This window comes from Lissotriton vulgaris, chromosome 4_1 (assembly GCF_964263255.1).
Source record: "Lissotriton vulgaris chromosome 4_1, aLisVul1.2, whole genome shotgun sequence".
Classification (NCBI taxonomy): Eukaryota; Metazoa; Chordata; class Amphibia; order Caudata; family Salamandridae; genus Lissotriton; species Lissotriton vulgaris.
Genome location: NC_141691.1, coordinates 737,613,265 through 737,630,238, shown reverse-complemented (window position 1 = coordinate 737,630,238; position 16,974 = coordinate 737,613,265). Strand labels below are relative to the sequence as shown.

Sequence of the window (16,974 nt, the reverse complement as noted above, 5' to 3'; positions counted from 1 at the left end):
TTGACGAGGTGCGTGTTTCAATCACCCCCCTGGTATTTAAGTTGACCTAAGTTCTCCCTGACCTGTTTTATAGCTTCTTGCTTAACTGGATACTGCCTCTGTGCAGTTGGTTGATTTTTTAACTGCATTTTATGGTGAGGAGAATCCTCATCCCATCCTACATGGTTTTTGTACAATGCTGGAGCTTGGGCTCCTGCCCATTTCCTGGCATAAGTATATTTTAAATGAATTGGAATGTAGTTGGAGAAGTCTAGCATAATGTCTTCACCATATGGGCACTCCCTGACAAATTCTGGTGGCCAGTCTTGTTCAGCTAGAAGAATGTCATAACCCTTAGAAAGTTGCTCTCAAAAGAGAGCTTTAATTTTTCTTGGTATGTCTCCCTCCATCCGGAGTGTTATTTCATATTACCTATGTGGAGAACTAACCCTAGTATCTGCAGTTTCAGCTTGAATGTCTTCAATCAAGTCCACTATCTCCAGAAGACCCTTCATGTTCTGTCGAGCTATTTTGACTTCTGCTGCGCTGTCCAACATTGTCTGAGCCCATTCTCCGTTCTTGAGTTGTGTCCTCAAGATCCTCGGCATGTCTGATTATTAGACCTGCTACCTTCTTTTTGGTGAATTGAGGTTTCTTGTTTTTCTGAACGTGTTGGTCGTCTTTGGACTTCACGTGTTCTTCCTTGTGTTCTGACCGTCCTCTTCTTTCGTATTTCTGTGACGAAGTCTGAAAGGTACAAGAGGAACGTGTATCAGTATCTTGATATCTATCAGGTTTTCTCAAATTATCCCTGTTCCTGAGGTTATGCCTCCGTTCAGAGGGCTCCTTTTGAGGAGACCTGCCTCTGGAATTAGAAAGCTTCTCTTTAGAAGTTTGTTTAGTGTTTTCTCACTTGTTTTTAGAAGGAGAAGGAGTGTTTTTAGTAAAGACCTTTTCAGAATTTTCAGGCAGTTGGGGTTTCACTGTATAATTCTATTAAATGTTGTATATTACTAAGTAATTGTTCGTCCGATATTGCTTCAATGTCAGGCTCGGGTATGTAGCCGGCTAGAGCCGACCATGTTGCTCCCGGCCTACCTAGTGGACCGAGCCTGGTAATTTGATTTAAATGTTTTAGGGTGCCTTTAAACCAGAGCTCATGCTCCTGGTATGTGAATGGAATTTTAATATCCTCAAACTGAATATATTCCTCTGGTGGATCATCTTCTTTGTAGAAGTGAAACGCATGTGTTATTAGATTTGCTTCTGGAAAGACTAACCATGAATAGAATACCTCTGTCTGGTGATATTCATGTGCCTCTATCACAAAAATTGCCCTACCACCTCTTGATGTTAGTCCATGTTTTAGAAGTTTTTTATAGTGAAGGCTTTCCTTCTGTTTAGAGGAATGGATATAGCATCCTCGTCGGTTTCTTGGAAACCAGTTATGTTAAAAGCTGCTGGATCAGCCGCAGCGCCACCGTTCTCGGTATTGTTGCCGTTATTCAACATTGTTTAATGAAAATTGCAGGGCAAGTTTCAAGGACACGAAGATAAGGTGCACAATATTTTGGAACACTGTATCCTTCAACGTTGAACAAACCACAAAAGCTAATACATAGGATTTTTCGTCCTCCTCAGCTATGGCGGATATTATACCTTTACCCACTCCTGGTGTCTATTGGAGTATTACGGAAAAGGGAGTCTCTGAGATAAGCACGAGTTACTCCAGTATCTAGCGTTAAATTAGTGCCTTATCAAACCGTTGGGTGCCATGTAGTGTAGTTCCTATATTCCCAATAGGCTCTGCGCATTGTAATATTATACCCTATAGATATGACATAGGACTGAGATCAGTATGTCTCTATCGAGTATACTAAACTTAATTGTGAGTGCCAGCTAGCTCAGAGGTCACTAGAAACTTTCTCGAGTAAACAAGAAGGGATCAGTTTCTGACAACCGCATAAACATGACAACTTTGTTTCCCCAAGAATCGAAACATATCTTCAGTTGTGGAAACAATAGATAACTATTTTACTCAGTCAATCGTGCATGCTTCGTTTCTACAGAGTTTGCACAGAAATAGAGACAGGCGTTTCAATAAAAAGGGGTTTATTGAACAGTCTTCTTTCCCATGCAAGAGAGCTGAACTGCTACAATTGTTAGACAGAATGCAAAGTATAATGGGTACAGCGTAAACTGTAATATAAAATAATACTGTAATAGCATTGTCTGGTGCTATGACATATAAAAATACATAAATAAATGACACGGGCTAAAATACTCAACTGGTGCTTTTAAAATACGCCTACCCCAGTGTACCTAACCTAGCTCTAGTACGAGGGAAGAAGTAAGTGTTTGTTTTTAGCATAGGTTTTAGTTTTCCCAAGAATTGCCAAAGGTTTCTCTAGGTTCTAACCAGCTCCATACCTTTAGAATGAGAGGATGGTATCTCTTTCACGGACTCAATTTCCCAACACCCTGCAAGGAGAGTCAGAAACACTGGAGCTGGATTTCTCGGCAGAGGATGACCGCTTCTGATCAGTCCGTCAGCTGGAGAGTTGGCTTCCTTCGGCACTTGCTGTAGCGAGCTGCGTCGTGCAAGTAGGTAGTCTAACTTCACCGAACCACACCCTGCTTTTCTATAGCAAGTGAAGGTATATTTATACCTTGAAGGTGTTTCGGAATGCAAGCTTTGAAGTAAAGTCGGGCATATGAACATCATGAATGAACCCCTAAGGAATAGATGTTCAAGCATAATAACTAAGTTCTTGGAGAAATCAATATTCAAGTAAGGGGAAGTCCCTAACGGCTTAAGAGTCTGGTTTTCCAAGAAATCGGTGTGACTTAGATGAACGGATGGAAGTAGTCATGCCTGTATTTGGGCAGCATGGGCTATGCTTAAATAAGGACTGGATTTCTATGCCTATATAAGCGCAACACACATTGTACCTAATATAAGGGCATGAATCGGGGAGATTTATACGAAATCTAAAATCGAACACAACCGACCCCTTAAAGGCACATTTGTAGCTTGTCCACTGCATATACATTTGCTTCTGAATGCATTCTACTAGCCTTCCTGGGATTCTCCTGCTCCTGGTGAATAGGATCTTGCCTCTGGTTCTGCGGACCTTCTACTGGCTGTGGTCACACTCTCAGCAGCTGCTGTGGGGGCTAGTTGGGAACACATTTGCTACATAAACTTGCTCGGAGTTGTGCTTTGTGACCATAATCTGCAGTGTCTGGTAACAGAAGTCTCAGAACACATTAACAATTGGCTATTCCGTTTGGTGGGTACTTTTTATGCAGTCTGTTTTAACATCCTAAATTGTTTTTGAATTTGATTTCTTAAACTACTTTTATGATTTTGAATAGTTTTCTGTATACTTTTGCTTGTATGATGGCCTATTTTAAATGATTTTTATTGCTTTATTCAGCATCTTTTTACATAAATAGGCTTGAGCGTGTTGCGCAATAGCTTTCTTAGTTTTAAATCGACTTGTGTCCAAGAAGTGGATGTCACATGGCTCAATTAAGCCCTGGAAGAAACCCTACAATTTTACATAAACGCGTTTCTTAAGTTGCCTTCTCTTTCACATGATTACTTTTGACACACATTTGCTTGTTTGACAATGCAGGGGAAATTTCTCTGAAACCGCTTTGCTTACAAAACCACTTTGCAAGAACACTATCGCAACACCTTGAACATTTAGTACAACGCCCGACACACATTGTATAAATGTTATTTATTTTGTTCATGAGGTGACATTGCTATCAAAGAGACCATAAATAATGTTGGCTGAGCTGAAGCGTCAACACGGAAACATGGTTGCAATTGTTATAAATGCACCTACTCTTCAGTGCTCGAAAGAGGAGTGCTTGACTGTCACTTGTGAGGTCATTGTTGTGTTAGCGTTTCAGCTTAGCTGGTTCCTTTTTATCCCTCAGGGAGGAGGGACGTCTAGGGTGGAACCTACATACTTTGTCTCCAGGTAAAGTGGAGTTAGATCATCCTATAGAGGATTCTTGGCAAAAAACACACACCCTAGACTGGTAGGTTAGGGAACACATAGGAGTACACTATACTCAGTACTTGTATGCCAGCACAGATAAACAGTTTTAGCACAATGGTAGCATTGTTCATTCTCTTTACCATCCTAATTCTTCCAATCACCTTTATCTGCTATCTATTGATGATTGCTGTCCATATATTCTACACAAGAATCGCAATAATTTAATAAATATTGAATACTTACTTTTCTGTCCTTCTGGTATACCTCTCCCACATGAGTGACTGAGCGAAAAGGTGCTAGATCTTTTACCACAATTCTTGGGAGTATCAGGGTTATCCTGTTCTGAGGTTGCCCAAACCATTCGCCACCCATTTAGATTAGGGAGGCAAATGAGGGAACTGTGAGCAAGCTGGCCTCTACAACAACATATCATTAGGGAATGCATAGAGTCTGGCACCGAACCCAACGTTTATGTTGCTGAACAAACTTGCAGTTCATACTGGAAAAGTGGAAACCATACAACCGTAGATCTACTTTAGCAGTCTGGAACAAAGTGGGAAAGAAAAAGGACTTCACTACTTACCCTTCTCCTTTTACAGCTAAACCCATGTATATACTGGCAAAGAATACACACACCATCCAAGCCTGGACACAGGCACGATGTGTCCGAATCAGTGAGCTCTTCAGTAAAGAAGTTATTAAAGAATTTGAAGCAATAAAGAGGGAATTTGCTGTTGCAGGGTAAACTTATTCACTTACTTGCAAATCCGCAATTGGGCTATGCAGCCAGAGAACAAACAAGCTACATCCTGTAATTTAAAGGAATTTGAAAAATGTTTGCCATGTCTGAAATATATGAAAGGCGGATAAGATAGTCCTTTACTCACTCATGCCCGAGGACAGCTAAAGTAGGAGAAAAAGTTGGGACACAGACTCACAGATGAAGAATGGGCCCCGATCTACACAAGATCCCACAGTACATCCCAAGTTTCAGTAGTAACTGAAATCACCAATAAACTAAATAAATGCTTGTACCATAATCCGGTTACGTGAATGGGATTGAAATAAACCTGCTGGCGATCATGTAGGAAACATCACACCCTGGCCTATCTTTTGTGATACTTCTATAAGATTCAGCACTTCTGGAAAGTGATCCTGGACAATGTAGATAATCTATCAAACTGCAGAGACTCAGATTCACACACTATATCATACTACATTTACCAAACAAGCAAGCATTAGTCTTGTGCTCAATGAAAGAGAAACAAATGTCTTTTGGTCTACAGGCTACCAAACAACATTGGAGCACTATGAAAATATCATCACAAATGGACTGGTTCCATAGAATGTGGAATATAATGGAAGTGAAAAGTATCGCCCTTCAAAGACATAGTAATTGTTTATGTATTGGATGTGTTTGTACAAAGGGCTTGTAATTCTTTATCATTTGGCAGGGTTTGTATAAAAGGGAGCTTGCTCTTTTTAAGAAAGTGTTCAGGGGTCCAGCCAGAGGTGAAGATATTCATATTTTGAAATTCAGCAAGCATACATATGATGTAGACCTGTCATTACATAAAAATAACTTTTTTTCTTTTCTCCCATCTAGGCAATTATTATTAATGGATCCTTCTTCACTGATCATTGTTTTGATACACTTCCATTCTTTTCAGAACCATGGAATTTCATTCAAGGAAATCAGATAGTTTGAAACTTTAGCACAGAATCCGTCGTTTTTAATATAGTCATACTTCACGTCCTGAAATTCTCTTTTTGTTATACTTGCAGACCAGTGTTTTTCATAATAAAGATATTCAGATTTTAGCTGGCCAACTTTTGCAGAGGAACCAGAATACTAGAAGTACATCAGGTTAAGTTAATGTGGTCAATTATTGCTAAATAAAGTATATTTAATTTTTTTAAACTTGTTTCTTTTGATATAATTTTATGCAGTTTGCAGCAAAGAAATGACCTTGGCTCCTCAGGATTTGGAATCCCAAATTTTACGATTATTCAGATTGGCCTAACAATCTAGCAGTATTCACCCCACACATTTCATGTTGAGAGGATTCCTTTTCAAAGTTTGTGTAGCATATGAGAGCATCACACAGTAGACCAAGTCTATTAATGTTATCTGCACTGAAAACTCTTGATATACATTTATTTTCTCTATTGTACCAATGATTCCGTAAAAATCTTGAGTAACCGGAGACAATTGATTTATACCGTTGTTTTTTAGAACTATTCTCTGTTCAAGATTAAATTTTTTTTAATCACATAAAGAACGGCTTTAGTTCTGAAACCATATTGGATGGTAATTAGTGCCTTGCTTATTTTTAATTCTACGACGGTGGACAATATTTGATCTTAATTTATCCTCCTATACATCTGACATCCTGTGATATCCTTTTCATACGTGAAAAAATAGGTTATTCCCATCTTTTAGGGTTAGTACCGATGTGCCGGGTACATTGAAACTAATTTAAGAGGGATGTTATCAAAAGACAATGTAAATCTCTTTAGTTATGTCATGGAGGAATATCTTACATGGCTTTAGGCCTTGAGTTGTTACTCTCATTTGGCCTAAATCTGCTTTAGATTGTTGCAAATTGGCTGAGAATACCAGATCTGCATGAACACTTCATATTAGAAACCCAAAGATTACATTGATTTATGCAGTTTTCTAAAAAGAATTAAAGGTCTTACTAATGTCTTTGTTGTGATCAAAGATAAATGCTTTACTTTGGACTCCAGACTCCTTTATTCCCATTATGCAGTGCATTACTTTTACCCAAGGTGCCTTTATTATTTTGACATACCAGTGTATGTTTTCTTATAAATATGCACTTACCAGCAACAGTTATGTGTTTTCAATACTTGTCACCAAAAATGGCTACGATCCTGCTTTTTTGTTATTTCTTTCTTTATTCTAAGAGTCTATTTTGTACTGTCTTGGCAGCAATATTGTCATACTGTTTTATCTCCTCCAGAATTTTTTCTCCCCTTTCCTATCGTGGATTCCCATCCAATAAGGATGAAAACTTCATAGCGAAGTAAAGAGTTAAACACACTCCAGCTCATGGCTGGGCATTAATAATAGATATTTAGTTAAAATCTTCTTATCTTTTTCGTCATTTGCTCCATAAATAGTAAATTGGATCTAAATGTTCAGTTTGAAGTCCATCTTGGGGTTCATCTTCTCATTCTTGAATTTCTGTTTTAGAATAGTACAGTCTGCTAAAATGTAATACTTCTATAAGAGACCTGTTTGGTTTCTTTTGAATAAGGATGTAGAGAAAATCATGCATGTCTTCTTAGGTGAGTTTATGCCAAACCATAGATTTCTCAACCTGAATGTTGCAACCAGGCCTATTAATGATGTTCTTGTTTTAGTTGGTAATAGTTCTTTAATCGTATTAGTCTGCATATTCCTGATCAACCAATAATTTGTTTTGATTATCGACTTGTGCCTCACTTACAAGTTCAAAATATTACCAGACTTGCTGTTCCTTTAACTCGTATTATTTGTTCAAACTTAGAGAAATGCATTCAACCCACCAATTAGTCACATTTTAAATTAAAGAAATCTAGTAAGCATTTTGTAGCATGTGTTTTTTTTTTTTTTTAGTGTTCTTATACATGTCTTGTCAACACAAAAGAATGGAATGGTGCACCCGGAGGCAAGTTAATCAAAGATTCCTTCAGGTCATTTGGATCATAAAATACAAACAAATAGCATTTTATCCAATGTGTTTCGTTCAAATTGTGTTGAACTACATCAGGGCTGTAAGTAATACATATAAAGATATAACTTAAGTACAATCATGCACTGCAAGAATATGAAATATATATATATATATAATATACACACACACAAAAACGTATAAAGTACACTAGGACATGACCTTAACAATAAGTACGAAAATCCACGCACACCCATTAATCCTTATAAAACACTTCTCAGAACGATAACCAACGACTAATACTTATGTGTTAATCGCAACACTTTGAAAAGTCCACATCGAAACAATAATCATACAAACACAAATCCACTAACTCATTCGTTTGTGAGTTTAAGATTATTAAACCAGCCCGTTGTTATTCTTGTATATCCTCGCAATACATTATCTCTGAAGTCATTCCTCCAGAGATAGCATATAACCAAACACCATATTATAAACAAATTTTAAACTTATTTTGAGTGTACTTTTAGAATGTTACACAAAACAAAAGCAGAGTGTTCAATAATTTGTGTCAGTTATGTGTTCAAAGGCAACCAAAATAATATATACTTTTCAACACCCTTTATCTTCTCATGTTTTTGTTTAATAAATATGTAAATAAATTATTTAAGTCATATATATATTGGTTAACGTGTCCAGTTAGAAATCTGAAATGCGGTTTAGGTTAGTAGAAAATAACCCAAAATAACAATGATTAGGCGCACCATACTTTTTAGAAGAGCATAATTGGCTCCGACGACCTACTAGGGACACCTTCTCTTCTTATCTAAAACGTAACTTGTATTTATATGTTGGCGAGTATCCCTCCTGTTTTAAAATGTGTCCATCATTTATAATGAATATATTTTATTTATTATTTGTTTCATCAACGTCGTCAATAAATGCCACAATCACTGAAAAATGTTCCAGGGGCACATTTATCCTTCCCTCAGTCCAATACCTGTGGAGAGTGTTTTACAAAAAATTACTACAACCAACCAGCCGTTAGTCAGAGGTGATGCTGGTATAGATCCTACCGGGAGCACCTAGCCCCTAAGTACTAAATATCCATATTGTTTTCTAACAATTTTGTAACCACAGGCCACACATGACATTGATACTAACTTTGGTCCTACCACAGCGCATAGTTATAAATGACGAGTGTTCAAAACTACCATCGCATTTCCGTTTAGACCATAAATTCAGGGACACAGCGTTCCTACTTTTAAACCACCATCTCCTAATATAAAGGTGAACTGGTCATCGCCCATGTTGGGTTCGAATATACTACCCTTTAAATATTTGTGATAAGCAAATCCAGCTTGTATATTACAGCCTGGGAATAACACCTTTCCCCCACATATCCGATCGTATTCAGATTCAATTTTTTAAATATAGGAAAAATACTCCAATCACATCCCATACATAATCCCAACATGATACCTTGTTCAGTTCAAGGCTCATATATCCAATTTCACCCAGTCTGAGGACTCATAATCTGCTGCATAGGCATAACTCCACCCCCCAAACATCTCCTCGGTTAGAGTTCAAATCTCCAAATTGCTCCAATTTGTGTTGCCCTCCCAACAAGTGGTTTGGTAAGTGAGTCCACCGAAGACTGTCACATGCTGGTACTTCCAAGAGCCCACGCATGTGCCAAAATATCTCAGTGAAGACATGATTTCGTCTTGCCCGAATCCATAGTGTCAGACAAAAACACTGCGCTTCATTCCTCAAGTGTAACAAATAGGATTCCCTTCTTAATATCACTGCAACCCTTAGGTGGTAACATCTCTTGACGTCACAAGTCTGTTATTGCACCACTCACACCAAAACAAAGTTGTCCATGTGCTGCAGGTCATGGCAGACATCTTGGAGTGGTACAATGCAATATATGTCCATAGTCCGCTGAGCAATAATCCATTCCAATTAAGTAGCCAGCACTTCCACCAGGCTGAAAAAACAAATATGGAATTATTACATGATCTAAACATTGTAGAGAATTTAGACGAGGATAGTGGACTTAAACCCAATTCCAAATTCATTCCTCCATCTGTCGCACAACCATCACAGAATTCAGTGAAAGGGTCACTCGAGAATTGTATTCCCTAGAATCCCCTTCTAGGTGTTGCCCCCAGCCTAGACATAACTTTACAAGAAGAGAAAGACCGGCATTGATCAGATTACAGAAAGATGATCGTATAGTCATCCGAGAAGCAGACCCAGGCAGCAATGTAGTCTGTGTGAACAAAGTGGACTACATGGGTGAAATAGATCGCCAATTGAATGACAAACAATGCTATGAACGAATATTGGGTAACCCGATAAAGGATCTCCCTGTGTTTATTAACCTAAAGTTGGAAGAGTGGAAGGATATGTGTTTACTGTTGGAAGATGAATACTGATACTTAAGAGTAGGGATCACCATGCATATAAGTACTACACAAGGCCACAAAGTGTGAACGTTTTCCTACTGGTAGGTCTAGCTCGGAGGTGGGAACTCCGACTGAGAGATTAACTGAATTTGTGGACATTACCCTTCAACGGTTTGTCAACTTGCCGTCATATATACAAGATAGCAAAGACATTGACCAAATTTAACAACTCCACTTGGTCTGAGGAGTTAAAATTTGTGACGTTTGATGTGACCAGTGTATACACATGCATATACGTCTGTTACCTTAATAACAATCCATATAATATAAAGTTGACAATGGATTGCCATAGTGAGAAAATTTACTTTTTAGACATACAATTCTATATGAAAGGAGGCATTATTCACAGTACAATGTTTCGCAAAACTGTTGCATGTAACCGCATCCTTCAGTGCACATGCATCCTCTGTGATAGAAAATATCCCATACGGAGAAATGATCTGTGTTAGTCGTAAATGTAGTGAGGAATCATCCTTTAAGAACAATGTTACCCAGACAAAAGCAAGAATTTTGAACAGGGGTTATGGGTAAAAAGACCTTGTCCAGAAAGAGAGAGTCTTGAAAGTAACACAGGATGCCATAAGAAACATGGTTTTAATAAACCTACATTCGTCACCACTTTTATGCTCCACAGGGAAAAAAGTCATAGGGTTTTACACAAACATTGCCACCTACACACAGACGTACCTGGATTACTTAATGAGGTGGAAAGTAATCCTAGGGTTATCTATAGGAGAGGTTGTACATTGAGGAATTCACTGTGCCAGAGTTATGTCACCACTACACAAAACAGGAACACTTGGTTGCCATCTAAACCATTAGGCTTCTTTACCTGCAATAATTGCAGCGTGTGCCGGTTTGGTAAAAGCAAACAGAAGTAGTTTAGGTTTAACAACAAACTAATGTTTCATGTAAAACATTTTATTAATTGAAACACAAGTTTTGGTATCTATGTAATAGGGTGTAGCTGTGACATTATTTATGTTGGAAGCATGGCTAGAACCCTAAAGACACGATTTCAGGAACACTGTCGAGCATTGAGAAACGGTGTCACAAAATACCCTATGACGGAGCACTACAAACGTGTCCACCCAATGCCCCGAGTTTTTGGTTCTTTAGGATAGATCATGTGACAGAAAACCCATTGGAGGGAGACAGAGTTGATACTGAGACAGACTGAAGCTAAATGTATCGGTCGTCTCGGAACCACCCGACAAAAACATAATACGGACAAGGAGTTTCACTTTTTCTTGGGGTAATGTACTACTGTGAATAACATTCTTGCATTCCGGATGTGGAAGACTGTGTCCTTTCTTTGTGCCTAATATGGGGTTATCTTTGAAATTCCATTTTTGAATTATGTGGTAGATTATGCTGTAAATATGAGTGCAACCATCATAGGATACTTGGGAAACCAGTGAACCATGTGACCATGGGGCACACTATGCCGCAAGTTGAGGCTCGCTGCTTTTCCCTAATTTTCTTTTCTTTTTAATTGTTTTTCCGTTTTGCAAATGATTGCCATTTGCCATCTAATGGTATAGGGATTACATGATCAATACTGTATTTAATGGATTGTACCGCTCCTAAATGGCCATCATGATCTACATACCTATTGGCTTGGTATGGTTGGTGCAGTATCAGGGGCTGCTTTAAGATTCTGATTTTCTTTTTGTAATTAATTTCCCCGTTTGTACCACTCTTAAATGGTCGTCATGATATGCATACCTATTGGCATGATATGATCGGTGCAGTGTTAGCGACCGCTTTACGACACTGACATCCCCTTTCTTTCAATTAAATACAGTGAATCTGCTTTGTAAATTTGAATCTTTTTTCGGAGTACAAAGTGCCTTTGTAGTTGCTTTTTAATTACAAATTTGAATCTTTTTTGGCATACAAAGTGGCAATAACTGTGATGGTGTGTTTTTTGTTGTTGTCAACCTGGTGGAAGTGCTGGGTACTTACTTGGTATGGATTGTTGCTCAGCGCACTATAGACCGATCATGCATTGTACCACTCAAAGATGTCCGCCATGGCCTGCACATTGAGAGCTTTGTTTGATGGGAGTGACGCAATTACAGAGACTCATGACATCAAAGGATATCACCACCTATGGGTTGCAGTGATATTAACCCCTTCCATGCTCATGACAAGGTCAGCTCGTCATGGGTGTTACCTGCGCTGTGCGTTTGACGAGTTGACCTTGTCATGAACAATGGGATTCATCCAGGATCAGCACAGGAGGGGAAAACCCCCTAGCAGCCAAGGTGTTAAGAAGGGACTCCTATTGGTTACATGTGAGGAACGAAGTGCAGTGTTTTTGTCTGAGAATACGGAGTCGGGTAAGGCATAATCATGTCTTCACTGAGATATTGTGGCATATACGTGGGCTTTTGTAGGTACCCGCACATGACTGTCTTAGGTGGACTCAGTTATGGAACCACTTGTTGATGGAAGAGCAACCCAAATTGGAGCAATTTTGAGATTTGATCTCTAACCGAGATGTTTGGGGGTTTGGAGTTATGCCCATGCCGCAGGTCCATGGTCTGGGTGAAATTGGATATATGAGCCTTGTGCTGAACAAAGTATCATGTTGGGATTATGTATGGGATGTGATTGGAGTATTTTTCCTATATTTGAACATTGGATCTGGGATACGTGTGGGACTGGAGTTATTCCCATGCTGTAATATACGAGCTGGATTTGTTTATCGCACATTTTTAAAGGGTAATATGTTAGAACCTAACATGGGAAATGACCAGTTCACCTTTATATTCGAAGATGGTGGTTTGGAAGTAGGAACGCTGCGTCGGTGATTTTATGGTCTAAATGGAAATGCAATGGTAGTTTTGAACACTCTTTCATCATTTATAACTATGCGCTTTGGTAGGACCAAAATTAGTATTGATGTCAGGTGACCTGTTGTTACAAAATAGGTTGTTGAAAACAATATGGATTTTTGGTATTGATGGGCTAGGTGCTTGTGGTTGGATCTATACCAGTATAACTTCTGACTAATTGCTGTTTGGTTATATTAATTTTTTGTAAAAACCCTCTCCACAGGTATTGGACAGATGGAAGGATAACTGTCCCCCAGAACATTTTTCAGTGATTGTGGAATTTATTGACGACTATCAAATAAATAAAATATATTCATTATAAATGATGGATACATTTTAAAACAGGAGGGATACTCACCAACATATAAATACAAGGTATGTTTTAGATAAAGTGAGATGGTGTCCCTAGTATGGCAAGTATTGGGAGGAGGATGTTGGAACCAATTATGCTTTTTTATAAAAGTATGGTGTGCCTAATCATGTTATTTTGGGTTGTTTTCTATTATCCTAAACCCCACTTCAGATTTTTAACTAGATATATTAACCAATATATATGAATTATATAATTGGTTTATATATTTATTAAACAAAAACAGGAGATGATAATGGGTGTTGGAAAGTATATAATATTTTGGTTGCCTTTGAACACATAACTGACACTAATTATTAATTAATCTGCTTTCGCTGTGTAAGATTCTAAAAATACACTCAAAATAAGTTTAACATTTGTTTATAATAATATGGTGTTTGGTTATATGTTATCTCTGGAGGAATTACTTCAGAGATGATATACAAGAACAACAGTATGGTTTAACCCTTTCCGTGCTCATGAAGAGCTCAGCTCGTCATGAGGCACAGTGCTCGCTCAGCACAGAAGAAGAATATCTAAAGCAGCGATGGTGTTAATAATCTTAAACTCCCAAATGAATGAATTACTGTATTTGTGTTTATATTATTATTGTTTCGATGTGGACCCTCTAACGTTTTATGATTAACACATAAGTATTAGTCATTGGTTATAGGTCTCTGAGAAGTGTTCTATAAGGATTATTGTTTTTGTGTGAATTTTCGGACTTCTTGTTAAGATCATGTCCTAGTGTCCTTTGTTATTTTTATATATGTTCTTTGTAGTACATGTTTGTACCTATGTTATGTCTTTATATGCATTACCTACAGCCCTGACGAAGTTCAACACAGGTTGAACGAAATGCGTTGGCTGGAATGTTTTTTATTTAATTGGATTTTACGATTGTGAATAAAGCTGGAACTTTCCAAATGGACTGAAGGAATCTCTGATTAACTTGCTTCCGGGTGCACCATTCCACTCTTTTGTGTTGTCAAGACTTTGTCTGCATCTGCAGTAATACCATACAACTGCTGGTATTGGAAGAAGAGTGCACCGTGTTCTACAAATTTGAACTATGTGAAGTGCAGTTAATTGGTCCGCTGTCTGCTTTTTAGGTCTCGCCTAGACGAAGCAAAAGCGAAGCTTTTGCGTCTAGGGCGAGACAACTTATGCAATCACTTTCAGGGGAATGTAGACAGCAGACTGTTACGAGCTTCTCCTGCCGGAGATTGTAGCTCGTGAGCGCGCACGTCGCCGTCCCTGATATTCCCATGCACAGAAAGGCTCCCGCACGCATGCGCACATACACACACACGCACCCCCCCTTAAACAGACACACGCGCAGACAGACACACGCACACACAGACACACTACAACAGACACACGCGCACACCCCACCCCCACTCACCCCTCCTCCTCAACACACTCACCTGTTCTGGCGGTGCTCGGCGTGCCTCTCGGGCGGCGGTTGCGCTTTGCGGGGCTCTCTCACCACATGAGAGCCCCGCCTTCTTCATGCGCCCGGCCGCTCTTCACCCGGTCCCCCATCTCGGGACCGGGACTTGATCAGGAGCCCTCGGGGCTCCTCGGACAGTGGCTTCTCTCTCGCACCGCGATGGGGGCAGGACTTCCGGTTGGGGCCGGCTGCCCAACCGCTTCCGGGTCGTCGCAGGCAGCGCGGCGGCCCGGCGGGAACTTTACAATGTATATGATCATATTTTTGATCGAATAAAGTATGTATATATGAATTGCACTGATTAAAGAATAAAGAACTTTGCATTGCACCAGCAACCAGTGTATGAAAGTGTCTGTTACTCTCCTGGCGGTGTTACCTGATATATATATATATATTTAAGGCGGAACGAAAAAGTCCAGGCATGAACCATTTATAAATACATATAAATTTAGGCGGCCTTCTATCGCCGACTTTAAACCACTTCCGCCCAGCAGACGCATAGATGAAAGGCGAGCATAGCCATATTTTATGACCTAGATTCTGTGGCAGTTCTTATCACGTTAAAGCGGGTGTGCACAGTTGAGATTTTAAGTGCCAGTTGGGCGCTTCATTTTGTGTCCTGACTGACTGCTGACTGAGCTCGTGCGCGTGCAGTCTGCACAGCTGTGGGCAGCGCGCAGCCGGTCTTTGTTGCTTTTCTCTTCAGTCATCGAGCTGCTGGGGAATTTTTACTTTTCTTCTGAAAACGTTTTTATATAATGAAACGATACTTTTTTTTACACGTTTTAGAATTCTCATCGAGCCTGGCAAACGCCAAACACCGTACTTTATTTTCCCTTTATATTTGACCACGAGGAGCTGTTGACATTGTGCGTGTGTCTATATATACGACTATAAATCGGGGGTATTTCATAGTGAAAAGATCACTTAGTAGTGTTTGTAAATCTTTAATGACCTGGTAATGCGCTGCAATATAAATTATTGAGTATATTTTCCTGAGCAAACACTTGTTCCGTGGCCGGGCCCCACTGGGGGTTAGGCCAGCTGCTCCTTGCACTTCTGATCCGAGGGCTTTGTGAGTCTGTGTGGTGAGGCAGTGCAGGCACGTCGAGGCCTGCTTGGCACCGCGACATGGTTTTGTTGTGCTGCTAACAGCGGTGGGTAACCTTCCCCATAGCCGTTAGCGACCCATTCGACAGCGGTTCATAAAATGCGCTGCAGTGTGGGCCTGAGGAAAACAAGACGGTAGGATTTAAACTACGCACATATAACCAACAAACGCTGCTGATCTTTTTTTTACTTTGTGAAGATTCATAAAAGAGCAAAGTAAAAAAGTGATCATTCTGTTATGCTGACACAAGGCACCTCTTGCTGATTTTCCCAAGCTTACATTGTATGGTCTGGCAATAACTGCGGGAAAACCCACATTCATTAAATATTTTCACTTGGGATACTTTCCCCTCCTGCCCCTCATTAAGGCTCAGTGGATTTCATGCTCTAATGTATAAGGAGGTACAGCTTTGTTACACCCAGCCAATCTGTAACAACAAAAGTGACATAAAGCAGAGAGGTCTCTCTCGACACTAAGCGTGAATTAATGAAAATATAATGTAATCAGGCCACCTCATAAGAACATTTGCCAAGAAAGCTTCAAACAAACAACTACAAAATTGGAATACACAGGATTAAGCATGGCTTAATCTGCATATAAATACACACAAGCATACCTACCTACCTACCTACCTACCTACATACATACAGATATACATGCATACAGAAAATAACAATAATTAAAGTGATCCACCTTTTTAGGTCTCGCCTAGACGAAGCAAAAGCGAAGCTTTTGCGTCTAGGGCGAGACAACTTATGCAATCACTTTCTGGGGAATGTAGACAGCAGACTGTCACGAGCTTCTCCTGCCGGAGATTGTAGCTCGTGAGCGCGCACGTCGCCGTCCCTGATATTCCCATGCACAGAAAGGCTCCCGCACGCATGCGCGCATACACACACACACACACACACACACACACACACACACACGCACCCCCCCTTAAAGAAAGGCTCACGCACGCATGCACACATACACACACACACACACACACACACACACACACACACACCCACCCCCCTTAAACAGACACACGCGCGGACAGACACACGCACACACAGACACACTACAA

The 16,974-nt window shown here is 39.7% G+C and overlaps 1 protein-coding gene across 2 annotated transcripts in view; it reads left to right on the top strand.

Annotated features, from left to right (window-relative positions):
- CDYL (chromodomain Y like) overlaps positions 1–16,974 on the top strand; it is a 245,982-nt gene that overhangs the window by 41,785 nt on the left and 187,223 nt on the right. The window contains exon 2 of one of the 2 annotated variants that reach the window (XM_086965040.1): positions 13,216–13,367. The exons of the other annotated variant lie outside the window; for it this stretch is intronic. The gene's annotated coding sequence lies outside the window, so the exon portion shown is untranslated. The remainder of the gene's footprint in view (positions 1–13,215; positions 13,368–16,974) is intronic. 2 annotated transcript variants of the gene reach the window in all.